At 41.6% G+C, this 13,337-nt stretch overlaps 1 pseudogene; it reads left to right on the top strand.

Moving 5' to 3' along the window:
* The first annotated feature begins 228 nt into the window (after positions 1–228).
* Positions 229–13,337, top strand: part of LOC105718760 (THO complex subunit 4-like) — a 29,767-nt pseudogene continuing 16,658 nt past the window's right edge.

The raw sequence follows: 13,337 nt of genomic DNA, 5'->3' as shown, positions 1-13,337 counted from the left end.
TCCGTCTCTCCTAAAAATACAAAAAAAAAAAAAAAAAAAAAAAAATTTGGCTGGGCGTGGTGGCCCACACCTGTAGTCCCAGCTACTCAGGAGGCTGAGGCAGGAGAATCACTTGAACCTGGGAGGCAGAGGTTGCAGTGCACAGAGATCCTGCCATTGCACTCCAGCCTGGGCGACGGAGCAAGACTCCGTCTTAAAAAAAAAAAAAAAAAAAAAAAAAAGGAGCCGATGCCCGATTCCGCGCCCGCTATGGCCGACAAAATGGACATGTCTCTGGACGACATCATTAAACTGAACCGGAGCCAGCGAGGAGGCCGCGGCGGGGGCCGGGGCCGCGGCCGGGTCGGCTCCAAGGGCGGCCGCCGCGCGAGTGAATCGAGGCGGCGGGCCCATCCGGAACCGGTCGGCCATCGCCCGCAGCGCGGCCGGCGGAGGCGGCAGGAACCGACCGGCGCCCTACAGTAGGCCAAAACAGCTTCCCGACAAGCGGCAGCACGATCTTATCTTTTCGACAGTGGCTTTCGGGGGTGGTGCTGGCGTGGAGACGGGTGGGAAACTGCTGGTGTCCAATCTGGATTTTGGAGTGTCAGACGCCGCTATTCAGGAACTCTTTGCTGAATTTGGAACACTGAAGAAGGCAGCTGTGCACTACGACCGCTCTGGCCGCAGCTTAGGAACAGCAGATGTACACTTTGAGCGGAAGGCAGACGCCCTGAGAGCCATGAAGCAGTATAACGGTGTCCCTCTGGATGGCCGCCCCATGAACATTCAGCGTGTCACATCACAGATCGATACACAGCGGAGACCTGCACAGAGCGTAAACAAAGGCGGCATGACTAGAAACCGTGGCGCTGGAGGCTTTGGTGGTGGCGGAGGCACCCGGAGAGGCACCCGTGGAGGCCGCCTGGGAAGAGGCAGAGGCGCCGGCAGGAATTCAAAGCAGCAGCCTTCGGCAGAGGAGCTGGACGCCCAGCTGAACGCATATAATGCGAGAACGGACACCTGGACAGGACCCAGGCGTCTCCTCTTGCTCCCTGGTTGGGGAGCGCTGGCTGGGGCTGTGCAGCCAATAATGGTTTTGTTTCTTTTATGTTTTAAAATAGGATTTAAAAACTCATGTAAAGGCTTTTTTTTCTTTTCTTTTTTTTTTCTGAAACAGACCTGTTTTGTACCGAGTTATTTTGGGGATAAATTTTACTGGTTGCTGTTGTGGAGAAGGTGGCATTTCCACCTTTTCCATAATAAATAGAAATGTGTGTAAAAAAAAAAAAGAAGAAGAATGGGGAATTGACAGAAACTTTCAGAAGAGGAATTAGCCTCAGGTGTCTAGCTTCTGTGTCTTTTGTTTTGTTGTGTAGTTTTATTTGTTTCGTGGTTTTTTTTTTTTAGGCAGAGTCTTGCTCTGTTGCCAGGCTGGAGTGCAGTGGTGCAATCTCAGCTCACTGCAACCTCTGCCTCCTGCGTTCAAGCGATTCTCCTGCCTCAGCCTCCCCGAGTAGCTGGGATTACAGGCACGTGCCACTACACCCAGCTAATTTTTGTATTTTTAGTAGAGACAGGGTTTCACCATATTGGCCAGGATGGTCTCGATCTCCTGACCTCGTGATCCAGCTGCCTCGGCCTCCCAAAGTGCTGGGATTACAGACGTGAGCCACCACGTCCAGCTGCGTGTGTGTGTGTGCGTGTGTGTGTGATACACAGATTTTCTTCCACCTCTGCCATTCCTGATACAGCAAGACCAACCCTTCCCTTCCTCCTCCTACTCAACCTACTCAACATGAAGACGATGAGGATGGAGACCTTTATTAAGATCCACTTCCATTTAATGAATAGTAAAAATATACTTTCTCTTCCTTATGATTTTCTTAATATCATTTTCTCTTATTACCATATTTTGTATGTTGTGTGTATTATATGCTGTATTCTACTAAAGAACATAGTATATAATACACACAACATACAAAATATGTGTTATTCAGCCCAGACATAGTGGCTCATGCCTGTAATCCCAGTACTCTGGAAGGCTAAGGGAGGCAGATCACTTGAGGTCGGGAGTTGGACACCAGCCTGGCCAACATGGTGAAACCTTGTCTCTACTAAAAACACAAAAATTAGCCAGGCGTGGTGGCAGGCATCTGTAGTTCCAGCTACTCAGGAGGCTGAGACAGGAGAATCACTTGAACCTGGGAGGCAGAGGTTGCAGTGAGCCGAGATTGCACCATTGCACTCCATCCTGGGCCACAGAGCAAGACTCTGTCTCAAAACAACAACAATAAAAATATGCGTTAATCAATTGTTTATATTATCAAGGCTTCCGGTCAACAGTAGGTTAGTAGTAGTTAAGTTTTTAGGGATTCAAAAATTATATGTGAATTTTCAACTGTGCAAGGGGTGGGGCAGAGTGGCAGTTGCCACTCTTAACCCACAAGTTGTTCAAAGGTCAATTACATACAAAAGAACACATATAGAGAACATATTTGTATCATATATATAGAACATTTATATATAAGCTTTTCTTCACATACATATATATGTACACACACACACAGTTACAGAGAGAGGAAGAAGACAGAGTACATAAAAGTCACCATTTAACCAAATCCATCTTAGTGAATGAGTTTTTCCATATAAATGGATTTTTCAGCCAACTGCAGTTTCAAATATCAAAATAGTTTTAGTTAAACCCATTTTGGATGGAAGTATTTTCAAAATGAGATAATCCCTATAGACCCTGGCACATAGCACTCAATAAGCATTATTTTTGTTGTTAATAAAATGTATTATGTATGTCCCTGCCTTAGAAATCAGAGTTAATATAATACACTTTAACTTCTGTTGATGGCCAAAGGTTATCATAAACATTAATTATTTAATGGAGCTGTGAGTACAAGGATGTCTTGAGAGTGACGAGGGACCATGGAATTGTTGGTCTTTGCATAAAACCACCCCAGTATGCAAGGCATGGCGAGTGCTGGGTGTGGTATTCAGTTCCCCTGTTTCTTCCTTTGCTGTGAAGCTGTGACTTCTCATGGCTGTCAATGTGCTTGGCCTGGTCATCCCTACCTCTTCCTATAATTTCCTATTCCTAATTGTCTATGAGCTGAGACATAGAACCCTTCAACTCTTACAACTACATTCTGACATTGATCAGTGCATTCAACTTTTCTCAGCCTCAGTTCCCTGTTTGTTCAGAAAATCTTTAAGTTTCCAGCTCTAAAATATGTGTTCACCTTTTTTGAGACAGACTCTCGATCTGTTATATAGGCTAGAGTACAGTGGTGCAATCTCTGCTTACTGCAACTTCCACCTCCAGGGTTTAAGCGATTCTCCTGCCTCAGCCTTCCAAGTAGCTGGGATTATAGGTATGTGCCAACAGACCCAACTAATTTTTTGTATTTTTAGTAGAGATAAGGTTTCGCTATGTTGGCCAAGCTGGTCTCGAACTCCTGGCCTCAAGTGATCTGCCCACCTCAGCCTCCCAAAGTGCTGGGACCACAGACATGAGCCACTGTGCCCAGCCTCCAGTTCTAAAATCTATTGGTCTATCAAACAGTTCAATAGCACTCAATGTGAGACTCAAGGGTCTCCAGAGATTTTAGTCTGGGTGTGTCATTTTGTTTATTTCTGTTCATATTCTAGAGATCCAAACATTGTCCAACTTCTTGACAATCAAAAACTTAATGTCTTATTTTTTTAGATTTTCAAAGAAAAAAAACTGGCAGCAAAAATGAGATATCTGTAAGAGGCATACTACAGTAATGGCATTGCTTTAAGTAGATATAGGACTGCTTAAAAATCAAACATGCCTTGAGTAGATTCTCCCTCTGTGGACTGGCCTGAACCTTCTCCAGGAGAGGATAGGATGAGCAGAGGAAAGAACAAGCCCTAACAGAAGAGACAGCTTAGATGCAGCAGGAAAAGCACTGGATTTGGAGCCAGAAAGTCCAAGTTCTGCTCAACTCTGTGATGTTAAGCTGCTCTTACAGCCTCTCTACACCTTGGTTTCTCTATTTGTAAATCTGGGATCACAATACTTGCCTCAAAGGATTGTTGTAAGGATCAAATAAAATAATACCTGTATTAGTTCGCTAGTACTTTCATTTAAAAAGTACCACAGACTGGGTGACTTAAACCACAGCCATTTAGTCTCCCACAGTTCTGGAGGCTGAAGTCCAAGGTCAAGATGTGAGCCCACTTGGCTTCTTTTCTGGCCTTTCTCCTTGGCTTGTAGATGACCACCTTCTCACTGTGTCCTCACATAGTTTTTTTCTCTGTGTGGGCACATCCCTGGTTTTCTCTTTGTGTGCCCAAATTTCCTCTTTTTATAAGGATACCAGCCAGATTCTGTTAGGTCCCTACCCTAATGGGTTCATTTTAATTTAAATTACCTCTTTAAAGGTTCTATCTCTAAATATAGTCACATTCTAAGGTACTGGGGATTAGGGCTTCAACATAGGAATTTGGTGGAATACAATTCAGCCCATAACACAATCCACAAAAATGCTTTGCACATTATTTACAAATGGGAAGCATGGCTGCTATTATACCTAGGGGCAGAGGGAGAGGCTTGACAAATGCCACTGTCATGGGTGTGCCATGGCTGGCACAGAATAGGTCAAGGGTTTGCCCTCCAAAACTGGTAGCACTGCTAGGTGGTCACTTTGCATCCAATAGCTGGTTTTACAGCTGTGTCCCTTTAGCAGTTATTGAATGAGTATCTGCCTTGCATGCCAGGCATGAACCAGGCAACCCAAGGGTTGCAGGGGTATAATCTAGTGTGTCTGCTGCACCAGAAATAAGTGAGTCAGGATATGGAGTGAAGACTTCCTGCTGTTCATCCTTGCCTGAGTGCTTCCTGTGTACCATGCCCAGGGCACTGTCCATCTTCAGATGCATATGCCCCTTAATCTTCTCAACAACCCTCAGAGAACCAGAGTTAAAGCTCAGAAACATGTAATAAATTGGCCAAAGCCAGACCACTCAAAATGGCAATGTCAGGATTTGAACCCAGGTCTTCTGTGTCAAAGTTTGGCACTCCTTAGAGCCACAGTATTATCAGAAGAAAGGACTCCAGGGATAGAAAGAACCAAGGTTGTAGGACTCAGGGTCATGTACAGATGTGTCAACTGGATGTTTCCTTTTAGAAACTCTGCTCATGGTTTAGCGGCAATTTGGGGTTTTGTTACATAGACCTTCACAGTTGCTATAATATAAGGCCAGCATAAGTTAGGGCAGTACCAATGAGTTGGGGAGATGCAATAAATAAATCAACAAACAAATTCAAATAATCAGAGACTAGAAGGAAACATGGAATTGGTAAATTTTGTCTTATTCTCTGTTCTGTGAGTCCTGGACATTCAGAGTAGGAGCTTCACAAACAGTGGTGTGGATCTATCCCAAAGAAAGACATAGGGAAGCATGGCTGCTATTATACCTAGGGGCAGAGGGAGAGGCTTGACAAATGCCACTGTCATGGGTGTGCCATGGCTGGCACAGAATAGGTCAAGGGTTTGCCCTCCAAAACTGGTAGCACTGCTAGGTGGTCACTTTGCATCCAATAGCTGGTTTTACAGCTGTGTCCCTTTAGCAGTTATTGAATGAGTATCTGCCTTGCATGCCAGATAAAAAAAAAATTTAATAAAGACATAACTCTCACCCAGTTAACTATATCTCCCTCACCTCAGACTGAAATTATCTTTTCCATTTTTCTATGCATTTTTCTATACAATATCTTTTCCATTTTTCTTATATTTTCTATATAAGATCACCACAAATTTCAACTACCAGTAGGAATGCTGAATTTGATTTATTTTCTCATACTTGAAAAATATATCTTTGGTTCTAAGAAACGTTCACAGCATGAGGTAAAACTACAGCTCTGTTAGTATCTAATCAGTAGCCTCAGCAGTGTGGCTCCCCAGAGCAAAACATTTCTCCCTACCAGCAAAACATTTCTATAGTTCCTATGCTCTCATGGCAAATGCTTAGAAAAGGGGTGCTCTACACATCTAAGTAGGTGTTTACACAGGTTGAGTATTCCCTATCATAATGCTTGGGAGCTGAAGTGTTCTGGTTGTCAGACTTTTTTTAGATTTTGAAATATTTGCAGATGCATAATGAAATATTAATATCTTTGGGGTGAGACCCAAGCCTAAACATGAAATTCAGTTACATTTCATATACATCTTATACACATAAACCAAAGGTAATTTTATACAACAGTTTTATAATTTTGTATGTGAAACAAAGTTTGTGTATACTGAACCATCAGAAAGCAAAGGTGTCACTACTCAGCCACCCATATGGGCAATCTGTGGTTGTTTGGCATTATCATCATTCCAGACTCTGAAATTACATACTACTGATAAGCAGTTATTTTATTACACATATTCACATGTAAGTAGACTTAACAGTAAAAAATATGACCTACATATCTGGTATGCACGGAAAATATATGTTGCAGCTAAAGGGAGCTGAGAAGGTCTTTTTTCCCTGGAAGATGCTGAATAAAGTGTGCTGTGTGCCTGCATTTTGATTGTGACCTGTCACAGGAGGGTTGGTGTGGTATTTTCCACTTGTGTCATTGCTCAAAAAATTTGGATTTTGGAGCATTTTGAATTTTAGATTTGGGGATTAGGGATGTTCAATCCACATAATTTTTAATGCAATCTTGTCGTGACAATGTACATGTACCTTAGATAGGGCAGGGGCCACAGGAAGCCAAGTTAAATGCTGAAGTCTGTCTAGATATAATTTGACTGTGTCTGATGCAGGAACAAGACAGGAAAGGGGAAGAAATGAAAACCTACAAACAAGCTTTTGGAACTCAGACCCTGATTCACTGTCAAAATAAACAAAGGGAGGTCACAAGTTAAAGTCCTAGACTTCACAGGCCCTAGTAAGTAATAAGAATCTATTTAAATCTATAGAAACTATACTGCTATGGTTTGGGGATTTGTCCCCTTAAAATCTCATGTTGAAATTTAATCCCTGGTCGGGGATGGTAGCTCCTGCCTGTAATCCCAACAGCTTGGAAGGCCGAGGTGGGCGGATCACCTCAGGTAGATAGTTCAAGACCAGCCTGGCCAACATGGCAAACCTCATCTCTACTAAAAATACAAAAATTAACCGGTCGTGGTGGTGCGCACCTGTAGTTCCAGCTACTGGGGAGGCTGAGGCAGGAAAATTGCTTGAACCTTGGGAGGCGGAGGTTGCAGTGAGCCAAGATCATACAACTGCACTCCAGCCTGGGTGACAGGGGGAGACACTCTCAAAAAAAAAAAAGAAAAAAGAAAAAAAATTTAATCACCAATGTTGGAGGCAGGGTCTAGTGGAAAGTGTTTGTATCATGGGGGCAGAGCTCTGATGAATGGCTTGGTGACTGGCTTGGTGACTTCCTTGTGGTAATGAGTTCTTACTCTATTAGTTCCTCTGAGAGTTAGTTGTTTTAAAAAGTCTGGCACCTCCCTCCTCTCTTTCCCTCTCATCCTCTCTCCCATGTGATCTCTACACACTGGCTCCCCTTCCTCTTCTGCCATGAGTGAAGCAGCCTGAATCTCTCACAAGATACAGATGCTGGTGCCATGCTGCTTGTAAAGCCTATAGAACTGTGAGCCAAATACACCTTTTTTCTTTATAAATTACCCAGCCTCAAGTATTCCTCTAGAGCAACACAAATGGACAAAGACATGTACCAAGATACAACTATATTTTCATCTGGGATAAATCACCTTATAGAATGATTTAGAAAAAAATTATTTTTCAAAATCCTGTAAATACACACCCCTCTGTAAACAGCCTGAGAACTTTCCTATATATTTTGAGCAGTTAGTCTGATGAAGTTTCTAATACAAAGTATATCAAATTGAAATAAAAGTTTAGTTCTGTAATTATTTTCTTTCTCTATACATAGGATATGTAGGTTGGTTGGTTGATTAGTTGGTAATTCTAAGCAAACTTTCAGAAATGAATGAAAACTCTACGAAACATCATGCATTCTTTAAACAGACATTTATTCACAAAGATTAATGTAGTATAATATCTCACCTTCATCAGCTTTCAATTAAATGTGTAAATGAAACAAAAAATTTACATATCAGGATGAAGGTGGTGAGTACTCTCAGGGAGAGAGTAATAACTACTTGGATATATGATGATATTAAAAGATTAATATTAGTGTCTTAAGCATGATAATAGTATTACAGTGATCTTTGAAGTTCTTTGTCTTTTAAAGACATATTCTCAAATATTCATAAATAAAATAATACCAGGTCTGAAATTTGCTTTAAAATAATTTGGAATTGATAGAATTGGTGGGATAAAAATGAAACAAGAGGCCGGGCATGGTGGCTTACGCCTGTAATCCCAGCACTTTGGGAGGCTGAGACAGGCAGATCATGAGGTCAAGAGATTGAGACCCTCCTGGCCAACATGGTGAAACCTCGTCTCTACTAAAAATACAAAAATTAGCTGGGTGTGGTGGCGTGCATCTGTAGTCCCAGTTACTTGGGAGGCTGAGGCAGGAGAATTGCTTTAGCCCAGAAGGCAGAGGTTACAGTGAGCCAAGATTGCACCACTGCACTCCAGCCTGGGGACAAAGCGAGAATCCGTCTCAAAAAAAATAAAAATAAAAAATAGTGAAAGAAGATTGGCTGTGAGTAGATAATCGCTGAAGCTAATGAGGAAGTTTTGCATGTGTTTGAATTTTTTCAACAATAAAAAGCACTTTTGATAAATTTGGGACAATCCAAAAATGAAATTAAGAAAATAATTCCATTTGCAACAGCATCAAATAGAATAAAATATTTAGGAATAAATTTTTTAAAAGAAGTACAAAACTTAGACTGACAACAATTAAAAAAAAGATCTAAGAAAATTGGAAAAATATCCCTTTTCCATGGATCAAAAGATTTAACATTGTTAAGATGACAATATTCCACAAACTGATGTACAGATTAAATGCAATTCTTAATCAGAAACCCAGCAGACTTCATTGTAGAAATTGTCAAACTGATTCTAAAATTCATATGGAGCTGTGAGGGATAGAATAGCCAAAACAATCTTGATAAGGAGGAACAAAGTTGAAGGACTCACACTTTCTGATCTTAAAACTTACTACAGAGCAATAGTAATCAAGATAGTGTGGTTGGGGCACAAGAATAGACACACAGACCAATTTAATAAACTTGGGAATCCAGAAATGAACCCATACATTTAAGTTCAACTGATTTCAACAAGGGTGCCAAGACCATCCTATTAAACAGAGTTGCAATTTAACCCAGCAATTTCATTCCTAGGTATATACCCAAGAGAAATGAAAACCTATGTCCACACAAAGTCCTGTACACAAATGTTTATAGTGCTATAGTGATGTTCGTAATAGTCCAAAGATGGAAAGTACCCAAATATCTATCAACTGAAGCACAGATACACAAAATATGGTTTGGTCATATAATGCAGGATTATTTGACCATAACAAGAAATGAAGTTCCGACACATGCTACAACATAGATGAACCTTGAAAACATTGAGCTAAGTGAAAGAAGTCAGTCATGAAAGACCATGTTATATTCTTCTGTTTGTATGAAATGCCCAGAACAGGGAAATCTACAGAGACAGAAAGGAGATTTGTGGTTGCCTAGGACTCAGGGGAGAATGTATTTATAGGGTAAGGGGACCTAAAAGGTAAGGGTTTATTTTCCATTTACAATAGGGTACAAACATGTTTTACATATTGAGGGTGATAAAAATGTTTTAAAACTGACTGTGGTAATGGTCATGCATCTGTGAACATACAAAAACCACTGAATTGTATAATGTACTTTAAATATGTGAACTGTATGGTATACGAAGTATAATTCAATAAAGTTTTTTTAATTTTTTATTCTTATTTTATTTATTTATTTTTTTAGACAGAGTTTCACTTTTGTTACCCAGGCTAGAATGCAATGGCACGATCTCGGCTCACCGCAACCTCCGCCTCCCAAAGGTTGGGATTCAAGCAATTTTTCTGCCTCAGCCTCCCGAGTAGCTGGGATTACAGGCATGTGCCACCATGCCCAGCTAATTTTTTGTATTTTTAGTAGAGACAGGGTTTCTCCATGTTGGTCAGGCTGGTCACGAACACACGGCCTCAGTTAATCCGCCCACCTCAGCCTCCCAAAGTGCTGGGATTACAGGCATGAGTCACCACACCTGGCCAGGCCAAGTTGTCTTTTAAAAATCATTGCAACACACACACATGTACATATGCATGCACACACATTTGGTACAAACCTAGGAAGATGGTGGTGGCAATAGCAGATAGTTTTGGGTCTTCCCAAATCTCCACATAAAGGCATAGCAACTAGATATCAAAAGAAAGAAACCCATGGAAAACACTGACAACAAATCAAGGTACAAAGTATCCTTCTGAGCCCAAAGGAAAAGTGGGTAGGAACAAACCACCAACAGCCACAAAACACACTTGTGACTGTCAGCCCCCATCTAAGAGAACACAGAGGGAAGCCCACTGGGTATGCAGACTGGATTTTTCCTGGGAGTTGAAGATTTCTGGACCATAATTTTTTTTAATTAAATTGTTGTTTATTAAAATGTCTAAAATCATTTGCCTTTGTCCTTATACATTAGAATGCAAGGTGGTTGTTCTTATGTAAAGATCCTAGGAAAATTAATGCCAATATACACTCCAGAGCTGCACAACTTAACATCCCCTTCTAATCTACCTCCACCTTCTTCCCCTTATTCTTCCAGCCAGATAATCTCCTCTAATTTTTTTTAATTTCAACTGAAAACTCATCTCCCAAGGGAAGCCTGGTAGGCCTGACCTTTCTAGGTTAATCACTTCTCCAGGATGACTCAGCATGCCTTCCTTTCTAGTTCTCAAATGCCTCACTTCCACTTAGTTCATTTCCCCTTGTTGAGATTTTGTGATTTTTCCAGTTGAACCTGTCCAAAAATATGTGACATTCCTGGAGAGAAGTTTGCTTTCTCTGGGACTGCTTCGCTGTGTCTAGGACATATTAGAAGACACAACTGAAAAGGCAGTTCTGATGCCAGCACCTGTATGATTTCCGGTTGCCCATCAACGGGCTACACATTTCTTTAAAATGATGAGACGATCATTCAAGACAACCCAGGTGTTCCTTCAAACTGATCCTGAGGACAGTTTTGTACTATGCACAGTAAACTTCCTAACACTTTTCTTTTTTGTAACACAGCTTTCCCTTTTTTTTTTTTTTTTTGAGATGAAGTGTTATTGCCCAGGCTGGTGTGCAGTGGCTCAATCTCAGCTCACTGCAACCTCCACCCCCAGGGTTCTAGCAATTCTCCTACCTCAGGAGGTAGCTGGGATTACAGGTGCATGCCACTATACTCAGCTATTTTTTTTTGTATTTGTAGTAGAGGCAGGGTTTCACCATGTTGGCCAGGCTGGTCTCAAATTCTTGATCTCAGAGGATCCACCTGCCTCAGTCTCCCAAAGTGCTGGGATTACAGGCATGAGCCACCATGCACAGCCTTCACTGTTTTTAATTTAAAAAGTAGTATGGTTTCTAGGTGTGCCAAAGTTAAGTTCTGAAGCACATTTTCAGGAACCCACTCAGAACATAATTGGTACTTTGGCTAAAGGAAAGCAGAGCACAGGATATTACGCAAACCTGATGGAACAAGCATATTTTACAAGACTGTCCTCCCACGCAAAGGGAAATATATAATGCCAATTTGCAATTTAGGCACTCATTAAAGTGGCTAGGTAATGGACCATCTTTTCCAAACAGCTATGAAGCCTTCCTTTCCATCTTGAATAGGTTTCACCTCTCCTCCCAGGAAAGAAGGGAGAGAGTATGTGGCCAGTGCAATGGCTCACACCTGTAATCCCAGCACTTTAGGAGGCCGAGGCAGGTGGATCACCTGAGATCAGGAACTCAAGACCAGCCTGGCCAACATGGTGAAACGCTGTCTCTAGTAAAAACACAAAAAATCAGCCGGGTGTGGTGGCAGATACCTATAACCTCAGCTACTTGGGAGGCTGGGGCAGGGGAGTCGCTTGAACCCAGGAGGTGGAGGTTGCAGTGAGTGAAGATGGTGCCATTGCACTCCTGCCTGGGTGACAGACTGAGACTCCATCTCAAAAAAAAAGAGAAGAGAAAGAAGGAAAAGAATACCAAAGATGGTCTATTAACACTTTTCTGCAAGTCTTATGAGTTTTCACTCTTAAAATTGTCAGTATCACTACATAATCATGTAATTAGAGTACTTAAAAATTAATTGGACTTCTAATAACGAACAGATTTATAGTAGATAAAGGTGACTACATAAAAGGCAAGGAATCTGCCTCTAAACTTGATGACAATAACTATTTTCAAAAGCAGAGTCTGTAAATCATACTGTTGTACATCTGACAGCTGCTTTTTTCTTCACTGACATGAAGTTAATTATTTAATGCACCCCAAGAGAAATCATGCTCTTTAGTGGCTAAAGCAAACTTCACAAAATAACAAATTGGGGGAAAAAAGTTACCTATAAAATGCACTTCCTTGGAGTCAAATGGTCAATAGTCATTGAGCATCCACAACTACAGTTGGCATGCACATTGAAGACCAGGATTTACCAAAATCAGAAATCTCATCAGAAACCTTCCCCTAATGGAGCGCCAGTTTTAGCAGTCAGATATACAAATCATCATTCACACTTTTCATGGTGCAAAAGAACACAAGAGGGAAAACCTAGAGGAATAAACTCAGGATGTTACTACTTTGCTCCTCACTAACAAGTAGTTTAGCACACAGATCTTTGTACGATCTTCTTGTAAATTTTACAAATTCTACAGAAGTTTGGAATGAAGCATTTTAACAAGTAACTAGTAACATAGGAGTGACCTCCTCCTAAACTTGGTTTTTGTCTATTGCAGAAAAATCCCCTGTTCTAATGTTCCTGAGAAGGACAGCAAGGAGGGCCAGGGAGGTATTGATTAGAAAAGCTACATGGCAATCACCTTGAAGGTCCTTGGCCCTACTCTCCAGTGACTCAGCTTGTCCATAACGATAAACCCAAACACTAGCAGAAAACAGAGGCGACCACCCTAGGACGAACTGTCTTATATCCTCAACACACATGCACAGGCTTGGCCTTCTCTAACCCAGGATCCCTGGCTCTGTCAGCAGCTTCCCCATTTATCCCCTTTGATAAGAACCAACCCCTGGACTTTTTTGTCTGGGCTTTGGGGTCTCAGCCCCACTCAGTCCTTCAGTTATCCAGTGTTTCTCCATTGTCTTGAGCAAAACAGACTCCTTCTCAACTAATGCTAGTTCCATGGAAGCCCATCCTCAACCCCTACT

This window comes from Aotus nancymaae, unplaced genomic scaffold (genome assembly GCF_030222135.1).
Source record: "Aotus nancymaae isolate 86718 unplaced genomic scaffold, 86718_ANA_hifiasm-v0.15.2.pri h1tg000155l, whole genome shotgun sequence".
Taxonomy (NCBI): Eukaryota; Metazoa; Chordata; class Mammalia; order Primates; family Aotidae; genus Aotus; species Aotus nancymaae.
This window is presented reverse-complemented; position numbering and strand designations above follow the sequence as displayed.